Source organism: Epinephelus lanceolatus, chromosome 6, assembly GCF_041903045.1.
Source record: "Epinephelus lanceolatus isolate andai-2023 chromosome 6, ASM4190304v1, whole genome shotgun sequence".
In the NCBI taxonomy this organism is placed as follows: domain Eukaryota; kingdom Metazoa; phylum Chordata; class Actinopteri; order Perciformes; family Serranidae; genus Epinephelus; species Epinephelus lanceolatus.
Window position 1 is genome coordinate 4322132 of NC_135739.1, and position 16574 is coordinate 4338705.

The following is a 16574-nucleotide window of genomic DNA, read 5'->3' on the forward strand; positions in this document are numbered from 1 at the left end:
GAATCCCACCACAAATGTTTTATCTCTGACTCCTCACAGGACACTTGAACCCCCCCTGATGTGTGCAGATGCTACGAGCAGTGCAAGGAAGTGAGTCAGACTCTGAAAGAAAAGACAGTGACCACTTTCACTACACGTCCACCCCCTACAGAAGGCTTTCACTCAGCATATCTTAAGAAATGCTGAGGTGTGGCACAATGCTGTAATCTGTCCGCAGCCAGATGCTTGTTTGTTGTCTCTGAGGCCTGGAGAGCAACAAGATAATGTCTCCTTTGAGAGTGAACAATAACTGTCAATGTATGTTTTATGGCCTCTCTGAGAGACAATGTCAATGATGTCTTTATTGCCTTGACATGTTGAAGAGCCTCATTCTTAAATGAGAAAGAAAGTCTGCTGCTCTGACAAAGTAACTGCTGACGCTTTGGGAAAGCAGTTATGTTAATGGCAGTTTGAGGAGACATGCTGTCTTAATGGTGGCCTTGTCCTCTGCTGTGTTCAGCTATTAATATTTAACATGTATTTTACAGCATCATTACTGTCACATTACTATAAACAAATGGGACCATACTTTCTCCAAATACCATACTTCGTTCAAGTGGTTTTCCAAACTAAGACCAGCCTCTTTCTTTCTGTCACAAACAGGATACTGCTAATTGCTTTGTTTGTGCTGGAACAATAGCGTTTCTCCATCTCCCTCTTTGGTTCTCCAGACTCTTTCCCCCACATACCCCCTTTCCACCAACATGGGACGAGCTAAGTTCTGGTTCGTGCACATAATCTTGAACTGTTCAGAGAATTTTGACCAAAAAATAAATAGGTTCAGAACTCGAAAAGTTGATTCCCAGCTGAAACACAAAAACAGCAGGTTCTCCTTGCCCTGTGCAAACCAAAGAGAGGATAGAGTCTTGCATGTAGCAGTAGTCCATGTCCTCTTATCATTAAAAGCTTATATCTGCAATAACGGAACAAATGCTTGTAGGTAATCAATTTGCCATTTTGCTAGAACGTATTACTTCTGTTGTGCATTGTGCAATGCCCTCGGTTGATGATGCATCCTTGATTACAATAGTTCCGCTCAAAATCGGTGGGCTGGTTCGCTAGATGGCATCAAGGGCCTGAGAGTCTTGAACAGACCTGGTTAAAGAACCAGAGATATTTTGGTGGAAAAGGGGTATCTCTCTATTGTGTTATTTTCAGAACTAGTCATTGCCTGCCCACTGATGCCAAAGTCCAAAGTAAATAATTCTGACTCCGTATTCCCAGTTTCTGATCTAAAATGGTCCCGGTGCATCTGCTTGGCAAAACCTGGACACCACTAGCAAACATTTACAGCTTCCCAAGTATCTACAGAGAACCTAAATCAATTGCCACAGCATTATCAGTGAAGAGAAATGCTATCTAAAATAACTGTCTTTCTTGTCTTTGCTCATTAGAATAACGTACAACACTGAAAAATTGCGTGTACAAGTGCCAAGCAAAATAGTGTGAGCCACAGCCAACAGCATAAAATTGTAAAACTTGTGTGCATTCATTTTTGCCATTATCATTACAGCATCATACAGCATGTTTCAAAAACACAAACACTACATAAAACACTAAATATGTTAATAATTGATGAAAGGTGATACTGAGTATGGTTCACTGTTTGCGCCACCATGTTGCTGTGACGTCAGTTCAGTCAGAAAACACTTTATTTCCATTTGCAGTATTATATTTGATAGTATGACTCTGTTCTGGAGCCTCTCTGCCTTTCCTCAGGCCTACGCAGAAAGCCTCTTCCATGCTCTTATGTGGAAAGCCTTAAAACAGAGAGATCACACCTCTCTGCCCTTCCATGTGCAAATGAAGAAAGCCTGAAGCAGAGAGAGCAAACCTCCCTGCCCTTCCATGCGCCTACATGGAAAGCCTAAGGCAGGGAGAGCAGCAGCAAAGACCACCTGGGAACAGAACAGAGCAGCATCAGTGACAGACAGAAATGACATTGATAAGTCAGACACAGCATTAAAAGGAGAAGCTGGGGTGGAGGCAGGTTGCAAAGTGGCTTGCCGAGAAGCAGCAACAGTAGGCAGGCCAGAGCAGTTTAAACAGGGCGTCCTGAGTGAGATTTGCCAATTGGTTGCATAGAAAGGAATCATGTGATCTATCAGCTGACTCCCTTCCATCAATCAGCTGCTCCATTAGGTGATTGGGCTGGAATGTGAGCTGAGCTTGACATTGTGTCCTGACTGAACTAACGCTATGATCAATGTGTGTTTGTTGGTAAAATCAGGCTTGGTGGATCTTGCCCGAGTGTCCAACTTGGAATTCCGACTTAAAAATGACCATTCCGCTGCACTTTTCACTGTTGGAGGTCATTTTTAACATGTTCAGAGTACAGTGGTTTGCAGGGTAAGCACCCACAGTATCCTCATCACCTGACTACCATCTGCCTGCACAACTGCTCCCATTTTGCTCAGTAGCACTTGACATCTGACAGGAAGCTGCACTGGCCAGTCAAATACATACAAGAACACATATTTACTTGACTTTGTAACTACAACAACATATTTCTACGGTTTACCTTGTGATTGCTATGGATAAAGGTAAAATGATCACCACCATGATCATCCTGTCTGCGAGTATTATATACCACAGTGCAGCATTTTGCCATCTTATAAACTTGGTTAGTCTTAGTCTTGATGTCCAAGGATAAGTCTGATTTCTAGTAACATCAACAGTAGCATCAAGTGGCCATGTTTGTTTTGTGCTGTGAAACAATGTCCTCTGATTGTCCACATAAAACAAATCCAGTAGTACAAAGTAAATACAATTAGGAGAGGGAGAGGCTGCCAATCATCTCAGCAGCTGTCAGCTGGCTCAAAGGCCTTTTGTCACAGCAGACATTTTGACTTGTCAGAGGAGAGAAGGCATGGCTGCTACCGTTAATAAACCATGACAATATAACAGTGACCAACATGCACAATACCAGGAACCTCACACAGACGCAGCTAAATGGAATTCAGCCAACATTTATGTTATTTACACCTCTGCTTTTTTTCATAGAAAAAGTCCTATTGGTTTCCAGTAACTGTACAAATGTACAACAAAACTCAGAATGAAAGAAGCAATACTTTCTTGGTGCTAACATGCAGCACTTACCAAATAAACTCCAGTATTTACTACATTCTGGACTGTAACGCAAGTACTAACACTTTTATCACTCTTATCTTTAATCTCCAAATGGGTCTATTATTTTTTATATTAAGTCTAGGGAGTGATTTGACAAATTATTCAGTTTTCTGCCTTTGGCCAAAAAACCTTTCCTCCAGACAGTTTCTTTTACTGGAACAGCGACAGACTCTTATTATTTCCTGTGAAAACTTACTACTAATATCCCGCAATGCAATGGCTCACTCTGAATTGTGTATTCCCAGGAAGATTAATTCATCAGTTGGTTTGTTCCATGGAAAAACAAGCCACCTGGATAGTGGGAAAGCCAGTCATCACATCTGCAGTACGTCTCCTCTATCATTCTAAGTTTCAGGGCTTACACTTGAATGAATGCCAGGAAAAAAATAGATTTTTTTTTCCAATGTTTGGGTTCCTCCCCCAAGAAATTTTGAGTGTCAAACACTCAATTCTTTGCATTCTTGTGACTTGTTATGCACCAATTTATGGTGAAAATATCACGGTACTTCCTGCTTCAACCGTGCATAGTTGCTTCTTCGTCCCTGTGATTTATGGCAGACTACAACGATTGTTTTTGAGGTTTCATTCAGCCACAACCAACTTTACCAGAGGCATTGTTGCATCTATGAGTTGCATTATCTGCTATTGTCATGTTTTTACTGGGGGTTTTACTGCACATGTTCTAAATATTGAAGGGGACATGCCCCCCCCCCCAAAAAAAATCTACACCTATGGATATCAGTGCCCTTATTCCTGCTGTCTTGTGTCTAGGAGAGAAAAAGGACTCTGAATGAAAAGAAGGGACGCAGAAGAAGCATGAAAGGAAAGGAAAAAAGAGATGGTGTAAAGGAAAGGAAGGAAAGAAAGGACAGAAAATATTACGGAGGAGAACGAGGTAAGTTGTTGGGAGGTGTGGCATCACATCTTCAAAGGATCTTAAGTTTCACGTTATGGAACTTCAACGTTATTAAAGCAGGAAAATGTGCAGATTTACGAGGTGTGGCAGATCTCTCTCCCTTGAGCCTCCCTCCTCAGGGACCGATGTGGGTAGTATGCAAGACTGAAGGCAGGGCACTCAGGGGTTATGCATTGTTATTTCGCTCCTTCCCTTCATCTACCTTCAACTCCTCTTCCTCCTGCCTCCCACTCCTCGTCATCCCGACATCTGGTTTCAATCTAAAATGAGATTACAGACGTAAGCGCCGCATCAACAGCAATCCCCCCCTCTCAGCTTTTTGTGTTCTTGTTACATTGTGTTGCTCATTTCCAGGCAGTCCTGAATGACTGATTTGGTTTTGCAATAAGGGGGACTGACTGGGGATTAGTTGTTTTTTTTATTTATTGAACTAACTCATAAGGAAAATAACCTCTTGTTATCCCAGCTGATCATGAAAGAAAGTTAAAGGAATAGAGCAGAGATACTCAGTGATGACCAGCAGTGCACTGACCATGACATCCAGAGGTGAAAGGTCAGAGGTCAGGATGCAGGAGATCATGTGTTAGAGGTCAGAGGTTAACAGGTAGCACAGAGTGCTGGAGGATGAAAGGTAAAAGGTTGTTTATAGCTGCAGCGAATGAGGACACCGAAAGGGCATCCTTCTATCAGGCGGGGGTGATCTGTCTGTCTCGGCTTCCTGCTGTGACTGCGCTCATCTTCTCTGGGCTCTGTCTATTATCTGCTGTCTGTCTGTTTCTGTGTACCTCAGTGTGTTCGTGTCCTCAAGATCCATGGATGAACAGACATTGTTATTTATGTTTGGTGTTTGAGAGTGGGGTTTAGTAACCTGGTAACTCTGGGTAGGTCAGCACAACAACGCCAAAATGTCACCAAATAAAACATCAAAACAAGAATGGAACAGATTAGAGCGTTAAACATGGGATTTTCCAATGACTGCCATTCCGTCAGTGAGATAATAATTTCAATATTGGTACCAGCCTTCTCACCACATTGTTTTGGATTCACTGTGAGAACTTAGTGAGGAACTTTAGCAAAATTGCACTTAAATAAAGCTGGGAATGACAAGAGAAAGAGACAGCAGACGCCAAATTCCTTACTTTTAGTCCTTACGAGTATGGGTCAGGCTCCAAAAACACTGGATCCTTCATTTCCCATAATGCCACTCAACAGTGTCTTTCATGCCTTCCTCCTACATGCCCATCCATCTATCCATTCACATCTGCTTATCTGTGACGGGTCGCGGGGGCAGCAGGCCAAGCACCCGAGACATCCCTCTCCCCAGCAACGCTTTGCAGCTTCTCCTGGGGGTCTGCCCTGGGGCGTCCCACCAGTTGGACATGCCTGGATCACCTCTAACGGGAGGCGCCCAGGAGGCATCCTGATCAGATACCTGAACTACCACAACTGACCCCTTTCAACGCGACTCTGAGCCCAGCCACTCTTCGAAGGAAACTCATTTTGGCCACTTGTATCTGCAAGTCTCATTCTTTTGGTCAGTACCCAGAGCTCACGACCATAGGTGAGGGTCCGGTCCTTGTATGATCAAAGTGAGAGCTGCGTCTGTGTACTTGGCTTTAAGTCAAACATGGCCTCAGTGGGTGTTGGCATCTGCCAGAGTTGTCCCTTGTCACCAGTCTTGTTTGTGATATTCATAGACAGGATCTCAAGGAACCTCAGAATTGCGTCTCTGCTTTTTGTTGATGATGTGGTTCTGTTGGCTTCATCACACCGTGACCTCCAGCATGCACTGGGGCAGTTTGCAGCTGGGTGTGAAGCACTCTGGATGAGAGTCGGCACCTCCAAATCAAAGGCCATGGTTCTGGGCTGAAAACCAGTGGATTGCCCCCTATGGGGTGGGAGAGAATTACTGCCTTAAGCGAGGAAGTTCAGGTATCTCAGGGTCTTGTTTATGAGTGAGGGTAAGAACATGCCCACTCCTTTCAAAACCCACCTCCACTTTAGCCCCTTTCCCACTGGACAAAAAACCCACTAATGCCCACAAACATCTGGCTTTTGTCTTCAGTGGGGAAGGTTACAATCGGCATTAATTTCTGGTACAAACGATTCTGCAGTAGTCACAGGTATTTCTTGGCTTCAGCTCCAATGGGCTCTGGTTGGCAGGGATTGAAACACGACCCCTGCATGGACATGTGAGTGTTTTTTTTCACCCCTCTTCTGGCCTGATGCTATTATGTGCATCACCTCTGACAGTAACTTCTCAGCTACAAATTTCATCTGTCTCTGTCCAAGCAGCCTTTAAACATAGTTTGAAATTATTCGGCACCCAGTTTGAAAGAAAGACTGAATAAGTAACGATTATAAAACAGAACATTCACTGGCCTAAATTTTGCTCTCCGCTGGTTACTAACCTTGTTTTCTAACATGTTTGTGACATCGCACATGACACACCAGAAAAAAATCACAAAGGTGATATCTACTGGGCAGTGTAACTGGTCTTTAGCCTATTTTTTATTGGGTTTTCCTGCGTTTAAAAAAAAAAACCTGTATACACACACTAATTATGGTGGAAAAGGGTATTTGGAACACAGTCTTTCTGTTAAAATAAATCCCACTGTGAAAATGAGATAACCCAGATGACATCACAATGAAATCATCAGGGTCATTTTTTTCAAACTCTTGAAAGCTCCTTCAGAGCCACAGGAGACACAATAAAATTGACTGCAGGATGTATTTGCCACATACATCTCAATATAGTGACTGTACAGATTTTAGCTATAGATAGCTAGCAGTATATTCACTTATTATGTGTGTGTGGGGTGTGCCTCTGCAATGTGCTTTCTGTGTAGGCACATGGAAGGGCAGAGAAGTGTGCTCTATCCACCTTAGGCTTTCTAGTCATACCGCCAAGTATAATACTGCAAATGGAAATAAGGTTTTCTTTTACTAATGTGGTCCTGGCTGAACTACATTAAGAGTACACCACTTCCTGCACTGGCACTCAATGTTAAATCCAAAGGTGCAGAGTCATCTAATATAAAAGAAATTCCCAGAGATACTTGGATAGCTTGTGTGACAGTTCAGCCCCTGACTGATTACAAAACCTACTCCAGTTTATAAATATTTGCATCCAAATTCCTCTCTTTTCTTGCTCCAGTGTTGTCTCATGCAGTTTTTGGGATTATCACAGATTTGTTTTCTCAAATTGAAACATTTTTAACTCATGCTGACCACTCTTCACCTCAATTTGTACATTCTAGAACAAATTTGTTTCTGTTCCTGTCAATTTATTTCCTTTCAATGACTTTATTTGCAGTGGGGACACATTTACAATCCACTTTTCAACCATTCTAAACATTAGCTTAGACATGATTGCTGCTGCGGAGGCTCCTAAAAATCTGGGTACATTAAAATGTGGTTCTGGATAAATGGTGGATAAACTGATGCGGTCCCTAAAGTCATGGAGGTGTCTGCATGGGTAAGGACAGGAACAGGGGGGCGTGTATCCAGGTCCAGGTCCCGGGGTTTGTGCTGACGCTGACAGGGGAAAGGTTCAGAGTGTGTGTCCAGGTTAGGGCTCAGGTCCAGCTGGGTAACGTCCTGTTTCTCTCCCCGCTGGCAGCAGCTGTGGTCACAAACCCACAATCCTTCATTCACACACAAGCACGCCGTTTCTATATGCAGAAGTCAGCCAGAGCTCCCACGTCTCTTACCTAAATGGAGGGAGACAGATGGAGAGACAGAGACCGGGAGAAATGTACCACTGACTCTGAGAGGCCCTAAACTCAGGTAGAATGTAGGCCAAGCTCCCAGGAGAGTGTGTGTTTGAATTTCTTTATATTTAACATTCACAGAAGCACCATTTATACAGCATGACTGAGAGTGTGAAATATGAGTGTGATCTGCAGTGAGCCGGTTGAGTCTTACGGCTCAGAGTGATTTATACACATCTCAGTGTCACTGCCTTTTTCTTACAGCTGCCATAAAACAAGATAGCAACAGATTGTCTGAGCAAAATGCCTCTCCAGACAGTTCCACTGAGCTTATGTAAGTGCTTAAATGCTAGTATAAATCTGTGTGTGTGTGTGTGTGTGTGTGTGTGTGTGTGTGTACAAAATGTACTGTATGAAAGGCCACGTATGACTTTTCATCATCATAACTTCCTGTCGGCTGAGACCGAACATTCTGTCTCAAAGACTCGCACGCACACACAGTTTAGGATTAATTATGAATTAAGGAAGCTGCTGCCCACATGTGTTGCTTGAGATAAGTTTTAACGTGGACACCTGTAAGCTTTTAAGATTTTACGGTTTACTTTATTATCTCCCATGGGAGCAAATCGTCTTGGATTAAGGGAATAGTTGAATCAAAACTAAACATCACAATAAAACACATTATATAAGTACCAACATGCAGTAAAACAGCCAGGGGTCATCAGGGGCGTAGCACACAGTTCTGGACCCTGGACATAGGCATTCTCTATGGGGGCCCCCATCTCCACATCTACAGCTATTAATTCTAGTGTCTTTGTGGGCACTAATTTTACATGTTTATAAACACACTATGAAGCCACTTCAACTTACCCAGGATGTTTTCTCATTATCTGGTTTGTCTAACCCTAACATCGACCATCTGGATAATTGGTACTACAAAGCTGGTTAACAACTAGTTCAGTCAACTCTGGGTGTTCCTACCCAGCCATGATCCAGCCATGAGTTCATATGAAAGAGGCAGGGGTGTTAATTATGAGCGACACCATCAGAGCCATGAATTAAGTATGCTACCTCATATGATATGAGATGAAACGGTGCTGAAAGGGTCTGCCACTGCGAGACAGTAAAATGTCAGTGACACAGGATGTAAACGATACTCTGTAATCTTGTAACGGAAAATGTAGAAACATTGAAAATACTATCCAAAAACTACAAGACTTAAACTTGTAAGTATCACCAGGCTGAGTACTGAAAACCCAGGCCTCTAGTTTCCCGGCGCGGCGCAGGGTGGCGAACCCCACGCAGACTTAGTTTCAAGCAGCGCAACCCAAGGCGCACTCAGTTTGGTAGTTTGGCAGACTGAGGTGCGCTGAGATGGGTGTGGCGGCGCAGCAGGGGGAGGTGTCGACAGATCCAGCTTGGCGCAGTGACAGTTTTGTGCCAAAAGGCTTCGCCGAAGGTGCGCTAAAAGCTCGCCAGCTGAAACCAGGTCTACCGGCAGCCGGTGTAAGCCGAAGTTTGGCTGACCGGCGGACAGTGCGCACATGTCACCAAAACCTCACAGGCAGGTTTCCAGAATGTCAGGCACATTAACAATGCAATAAATACCCAAAAAAACACTATTCAATGCAACTATCTGCAATCAGCACATAAATGTATCTCTATATCGACTGTCCTGTCACATCTGATGTCACATCAAAGGGGATTGGCACCGTTTGGCACGTTAGGCACACTCAATGGAAACCCAGCCTGATTTGATTAACACAAACTAATGAGTTCACATCCCTCTCAGCCAACCACAAACAGCCACAGCATCAGATAGGGAGTATATATTCAGCATCTGTCATCTTAGAAAAGTCAAAAGAAAAGAAACAGAGTGAGATTGCGAGAGAGAAAGAGAGAGCGCGCACACGAGAGAAACGCAACATTGATTTACAATTGTGGTGACCTCCTCCCAGGCTACCTTTGCATCATCAGCCCGTGGAGGTCTGCTCGCAGTTCCGTATATTCAGACACTGTGAGCTTGGACCTCCTGGACCAAACATCAGTTTCCTCCTGGGAGAAGTTTGGCCGTCTGACGCTGATGCTCTCTTCTGCCATGGCGAATTGAGTAAACTCTCATTATGCCTTCGTGCAGCGCATTTAAGGGCGAGGAGAGGGGCTCATTTGATTGGTGTGATGTGTGTAAAACCCACTCCACGCCTTCTCTCCTCCCTCTTTCCGACTTGCACAGGTAGGAGGGACGGAGGTGGGAAAGAGGAGCGGCTGCGCCAGCGCGCACGGTGTGCCAGACTTGCAAAATCCGCCTGGCCACACCCAGTTGGCGAAGCGCAGGTGTGCTGTGCCTCCGCCTCTCCTGGTCTGCGAAACTAGAGGCCCCAGAGTTAACCCTGAAGTTACATCGCTAACTTCGTAGGACAGGCCTGTGGAGTTATCTGAGTTCATCCAAACTCTTTTATCCATCCTCCAGGAGTTCCACACTGATCAGTTTAACTGATGGAAGGAGAACTTAACGTTTATAATTAATATATTGTGCTGACACTAGGGGACCCTGTTTGCCTGGGTCTTAACCTTTGAATCTGCCCATTTCTCTGAGTTTGATTCAACTGATTCGTCTGGCATTGTCACATGAATCAGCTGTTTCTCAGCCAACCAGCACCAAAGGCAGGACTAATGTCATTGTCAAGCTGGTGTCAAGCTTTGACAAGGGCTATGATGGAACCAATGAGTAGTCGTAATAATGGCAAGAACTATAGACAAGATAGACGCTGCTGTCGAGGCTTTGTTTTTACTTTGTTCCGTTCAGCTCTTAAAACCCAGCAAAACAGGTGTGTTGGCATGGCTATGCATCAGTGTGTAATTAAAATGAATAATGAGTCAGGCGAATACATTGGTCTCTAGTGAATAGTCTGGTAAAATCGAATCCCCCTCCCTACACAGAAATCTGTTAAATTGGATGCAGTATCAGACCGAAGATGGAAACAAAGGATAACGAGTTGACAGTTCTGTCTCATATCAGGCAAGACCCCCATACCTCCCTCCAGGATTCATTAACACAGAGTTCAACATGGGACAGATGAAATCTTGTTGGTCTGCCAAATAGTACACTGCTCAAAAATGTCCTGGGGGTGAGGGGTGTGGACGTTCCCATAATCTTCCCATCCATCTGAACCAAATTAAATATTTAAGACCTTAAACTTGACCAAGGTTTTCATATGGACTCTATTGTAGTGTCAAAAAAAGAGAGCATAGTCCTGCAAACAATATCCTTCTCTTTAATGTTTCGTTGGTTCTAAATACTTGCTTCTTCGAGGCACTTTTGTAAAATCTATTTTTAAATAACTTCCCAGTTAACTTTTGTATGTGAACCCCATGTGGTTTGTAAATGAGCTGAAAAATGGGCCCTGTATGGAGTTGTCCATGAGTTCCATAATGCCAGTTGTCCACATGGGTGGGTTTACCCAAGTGGGCCCCACATGGGTTGTGCTACGACTACCTGGGTACCAAGTGGGTATGGGCCCAAAATGGGCATCTTATCTTGGGCCAGTTGGGTAAAATCACCCATCTGGACATGGAATCCTTGGACAGTCCCATATAGGGCCCATTTTCCAGCTCATTTACTACCCACATGGCCCCACGTACAAGTGTTGGCTGGGTTATAGTTTACAGATTATGTGTCACAACTTTAGAGGCTAAAAAGAGCTTTGTGAATTATGTATTGCCACATTTAAAGGAATACTTCACCCACAAAATGACCATTTGTAAATCAGTTAGTCATACAGCGCTGCCTTGAATTTTGAAGAAGACTGTTTTTCTCACATGCCTCCACGGAAAACAGTGAACAAATTTATTCACTGATTGATTGGATGCAACATTTAACTAAAGCAAAACTACAACAAAACATCCATTCACAAACTCTCACACGACTTGCCGAATACAATCCCGATCTCATTTATGCAGTCACATGCGCAGCTCTTCCTAAACACATGGATTTTCACAAAAAAAAAAAAACTCAGTAGGCTTTGAAGAGAGCATGACTAAGTCTCTCTTTTAGTTCAGTTTTAAATAAGGTTTTAGTGAAAATGCATGTGTTTGGGGAGTACTGAGCACACGACTGGATAAATGAGACTTTGATTAAACTGCGTGAGCTGTAAGAGACTTTAACAGTTTATGTAGTTTTGCTTTTGTGAAACGTGGTCCCCGATCAATCCATAAATCAACATATTCACTGTTTTCCATGGAGTCATGCTCAAGTTTTCCTCATGAATTTAATGTGACACAGCATCACAGATAGATTTACAAATGGTCATTTTGTGTAGCATTCCTTTAGGCCCTTGAAAACGTCTTTAGTCATTGAGCTTCATTCTACGACAGATGGAAAAAGACTCAGTTATTTGCCAAACATTAAACAGTTTTACATAAGAGATTTCTGCATTTGAAGTTTTTGTCTAAGCTTTTCTCACTGGTTTGAAGCATGCAGATTCATCTACACCAGGTTTCAGCAACCTTTCCTATCAGAAGAGCCAATTTTGACCAAAATCTGTGTGATGCTGCAAAACATATTTGAGGCTTTTTATTGGAGGTAAAACAGCCTATCAAGTCTAAATTAGACTTCACAAGGTGGCTGCTCTGAGGGGCACAATTTATGATTATTTTGTATTTTAACTTTGCAGAGCTGGCAGTGAAAGCAAACAAAACTACAAAATTCTGTATTTTATTGCGAGACTTTTACTTTTTTGGATTTAGCATCCATAGCTAACCAGCAAAGAAGACTCAAGACGAGCCACTGCTATCGAGGTTCTGCAAAATTTAAAGGAAAGGCAGTAAATGTATTAGTTTTTGAAATGTTAAAACATTTTTTAATTTGGTATTGAGGCTTCCCATTTTTACAATTAGAGAATGTAAGAATTTCTTAAGGCCTACAACATTGATATAAAATGTGGCTACAGAGCCGCATATTGCCTCCCCTGATCTAGACCAAGACTAGGTCAAAACATAACATGACTGAACAGTGGATAATGTTCATCTGCAATTTTCTGTAGTGGTCCCAGCAATATTTGCTCCCGAAGTAAACTCAATATCACATGACAACTGATCTCAGACAAAGGCCTTGTGATGGCGCAATCGATACTCTGTCATGGCTGTGAAAACAAAAGGGACATTACACATGAGGAAAGAATTGTAGTAAACATGGTATGCACGCATGGCGGCATATTCTTTCAATTTCGGGGTTTCCGCTGGCATTTTTAGGGGCTTATGGTGGTTTGTATGCTCGCACTGCAAGTCCTGTTTTTCTTGATACAGGAGAGTAGCACTCTGCAGATATACTGCAGCACTTATTAACTGCTCTGTGTCTTTCTATTAGACTGTGAGTGTATTTGTGGTCTAGACAAATAGAAACTGTGCAGTGGGTGCACAGACTAATGAAGCATAATTCATGCTGCTGTTATTGTCTGCTCTGAGTTGGACTGCAGCCTCTGTCATGATGTATTTGGAGCTGCGACTCCTGTTAACTCCTGGTTCTACAGAAGATGTAAACAATAAAGCAGCCATGTTTTTCTCTGCGACAGGAATTAACTTTACCAAAGCATAGTGTGTTTTTGTGATATAATCAGTATCTTATTTCCAGTTTCTCCTCATTACATTTCTTGATGTCCACCCACAATTTGAGGACTGTATGCGCCTATTCATTTTGAAAATGCAGCAGTCAGTGGAGAAACTCAAACACTCAACCACCCAATGGTGTAAGTACATCACTCACTCAGTCCGGGACAGACTTTTGCGTTTATAGGGTTGGCCCCGCTTTGCCACTGCTCAGCCAAAAAAAGTGATGTCACATCCTTCCATGCACCAGTGACAATTGGGCAATGTTTGAATCAAATATGATGACACTTGTTTGCTCATGTTGGCAGGCTGCTGTCAATCAAATCTGATCAAACGGCACCCAGATGAAGCTGATTAGATGAGTTTTAGAGTGTTTTTAAGTTTCTGTATGTGACATTCAGAGCGTTAACAGAGCAGCAGACCACTGTTTGCTATGTAAAGATATATTGGGATAATGGAGTCCTGAGCAGAGAATGAAGTCAAGCTACCTCTGTGTGTGTTGTAATCTGAACCTCTCTTTGGTTTGTTGTCGTAAGTGTGCATGTTGGTGCATGTGTGTATCGCACTGGTTAGCTCATTGCTGCTGCTTTGCACTGTGCTCATACAGTGGTTACCACTGATAATGGGAGAGCAGCTTTGCAGAGGTGTAGTGCCCACTGTCCGGTTGTGTCAACACTGTCGGCTCTGTCAGTATTGTTTGGAGCTGTTTATGGCGTTAGCACCATTAGCTGCTAGCCACTGGCTCAGCCACCTCCATGTTGAAAACTACTATGCTCTGAATTTTGCATAGAGCCCCTTTAAGCTCTTAATAAATAATACATGTTTCTTTTTAGTTACAAACTAGTCCATACCCACTGAGTACAGCATACCATGCCATGACTTAGTCATAACAAAAATTTAAAAAAAAAAACCCCAAACATTCGGCCACAGGGGGAGCCACAGTGATCGGTCGCATTTTAGTTTAGTAAAAATCCATATGGCGGTTAGGCCTAGATAAGAAATGAGCTCTCTAGCGCCCCCATTTTGTTTGATGGGGTCAATAATGGAGGGGTCCCCTCAGATTATGTGTGGTCATATGCCTACAAAGTTGCGTGGTGATGGGTGAATACCTTGAGATGTTACACACCTTTATGTGATGAGCCACACCCTCCGCAATATTCATTGCCTTATAGAAGCTCAGTTTTAGTAAGTTTTCCAACTTTTGCCAAGAGGGAACTTTAGATATTGGTCCCTAGATTATGTTCACCCAGTTTCATGCAGATCGCTCAAACTTCCTAGGAAGAGATCCATTTGAAGTGTTTTTCAAAAAATTCAAAATGGCAGAAAATCTATATAAGCGGAAGTTATGGGTTCTTGAGGCAAATGTGTTCCTCATGAGGAGAGGCATCTCTGTGCAAAGTTTCATGTCTCTACGACATACGGGGCATGAGATATGCCCATTCAAAGTTTGCAATTTCAATCGGTTGCTATAGCGCCCCCCTTTGGCCAATTGATGTAATATTGCTTCATTGGCATCCTCCCATGACCCTCTACCACTGTGCCAAATTTCACATGGATTGACCAAGTCAGTGAGGAGAAAAATGTGGAACAGGCACACAGTCATTATATAGTAAGATGACAACAAGTTAACATCAATACAGAAGCTATATCTGATAAAGACATTGACTTTAACCCTGTTGAAGCCAACACAGAAGTGCCAAAACAGCAGTTCCTCAAATGGCCACTAGAGGCTGGCTCCAGCTGCCAGGCAGTCCCTGTAGACCGCCATGTTAAAATGCCCAACTTTGCAGCAAAAATAAACATGTTTACAGCCTGGTACAAAAACAGTTTTGGTCTCAGTAACTAATTTCCCCCTTCATGACGACTGTACAGGTGTAAAGTTTTATACAACTCACCTGTTTACATTTTATTAAAGCATTTTATTAAAGCTTAAAGTTACACATAATTAAGAGCGTTGCCACTTTGAGTTGCCGTAGTGTCCTCACCTTCTCAGTTGGAGCCAGCCTCTCATCTCAATATGGTCATTTGTAGCTCCAAGAAAACAAGATGGGGGTGCCTGAAATGCCGAACTTGAGACTTCAAAACAAGAGTCCACAAACCAGTGGGTGACGTGACAGTAGCTACATCCATTATTTTATACAGTCTATGGACAAAACAGGCGAGCTGGCTTACATGTTTATTGATCAAATATGAAAATGGATGATCAGACTGTGATACTGACGTAGAAGAACAGGCCACAGGAGCTTAAAGTGTGTAAGCTGCCTTTTGTGAGTTGTTGTTTTTGTCTTTGTTGTCCTTTTGCTTTGTCTGCCTGTTTTGTTGTTGATTGCTAAATATGATGTGCTGTTAAAAGGGTCGGTGTTAAAAGATGTAGCTTCAGCCTACACCTTTTTCAGACTGCAGAAGTATCTAGGTTATGCTACTACAAGCTACTTCATTGTAATGTTTTGCACTGTGCTATCGAAGCCATTTTTTGTGAGGGCCTGTGACTTTATTTACATAAATTTGTAGAATTAAACATGATGTTCTTATTTCTATTTGCAGACCAAAATAAATTCTAAATGAAAAAAAAATCTGAAATCTAAAATGTTGTTTGGCTAAATTGATCATTGGATGATGGGAAGGCCCAGAGGCCAGAGACTCCTGGATAACAACTGAGAGGTGGAGCTTCAACTGCTTTTTTTATGTATTAAAAATGATCAGATTGCAATTAAAAGTAATCCCATCATCAACCCAGATCTGGCAGCTCACCTGGCAAACACAACATTATGATGACCTCATTCGCTCGTCTCCTTTTTAAATGATAGCTGACACATTTGTCCAGGCGCACTGGGTGAGTGATTTATGGGCCCACAGCCCAAAGGCACACATACTGTACCAATCTACATAATTACAATCAAACATGACGTATAAAAGATTGATGATGTTGATAATCAAACCTCAACCTGACAGAATACTTTGATCTCGTACATTTCCATGGCGGGATAAACATTGTTTTTCACACAGCAGATAGTGTTTTGTAATTAACTCTTCATTTGCGTGCCCATCAGTGACTGACACATGAAACCACTTGGCTGCGAGTATTCGTACACTAAGTGTTTCCTGTCTGAATCGCGGGTTGCCGCAGAGCAGCTGGGGAATGTGCGGACAGAGACTGAGGTTTACTCTTAATT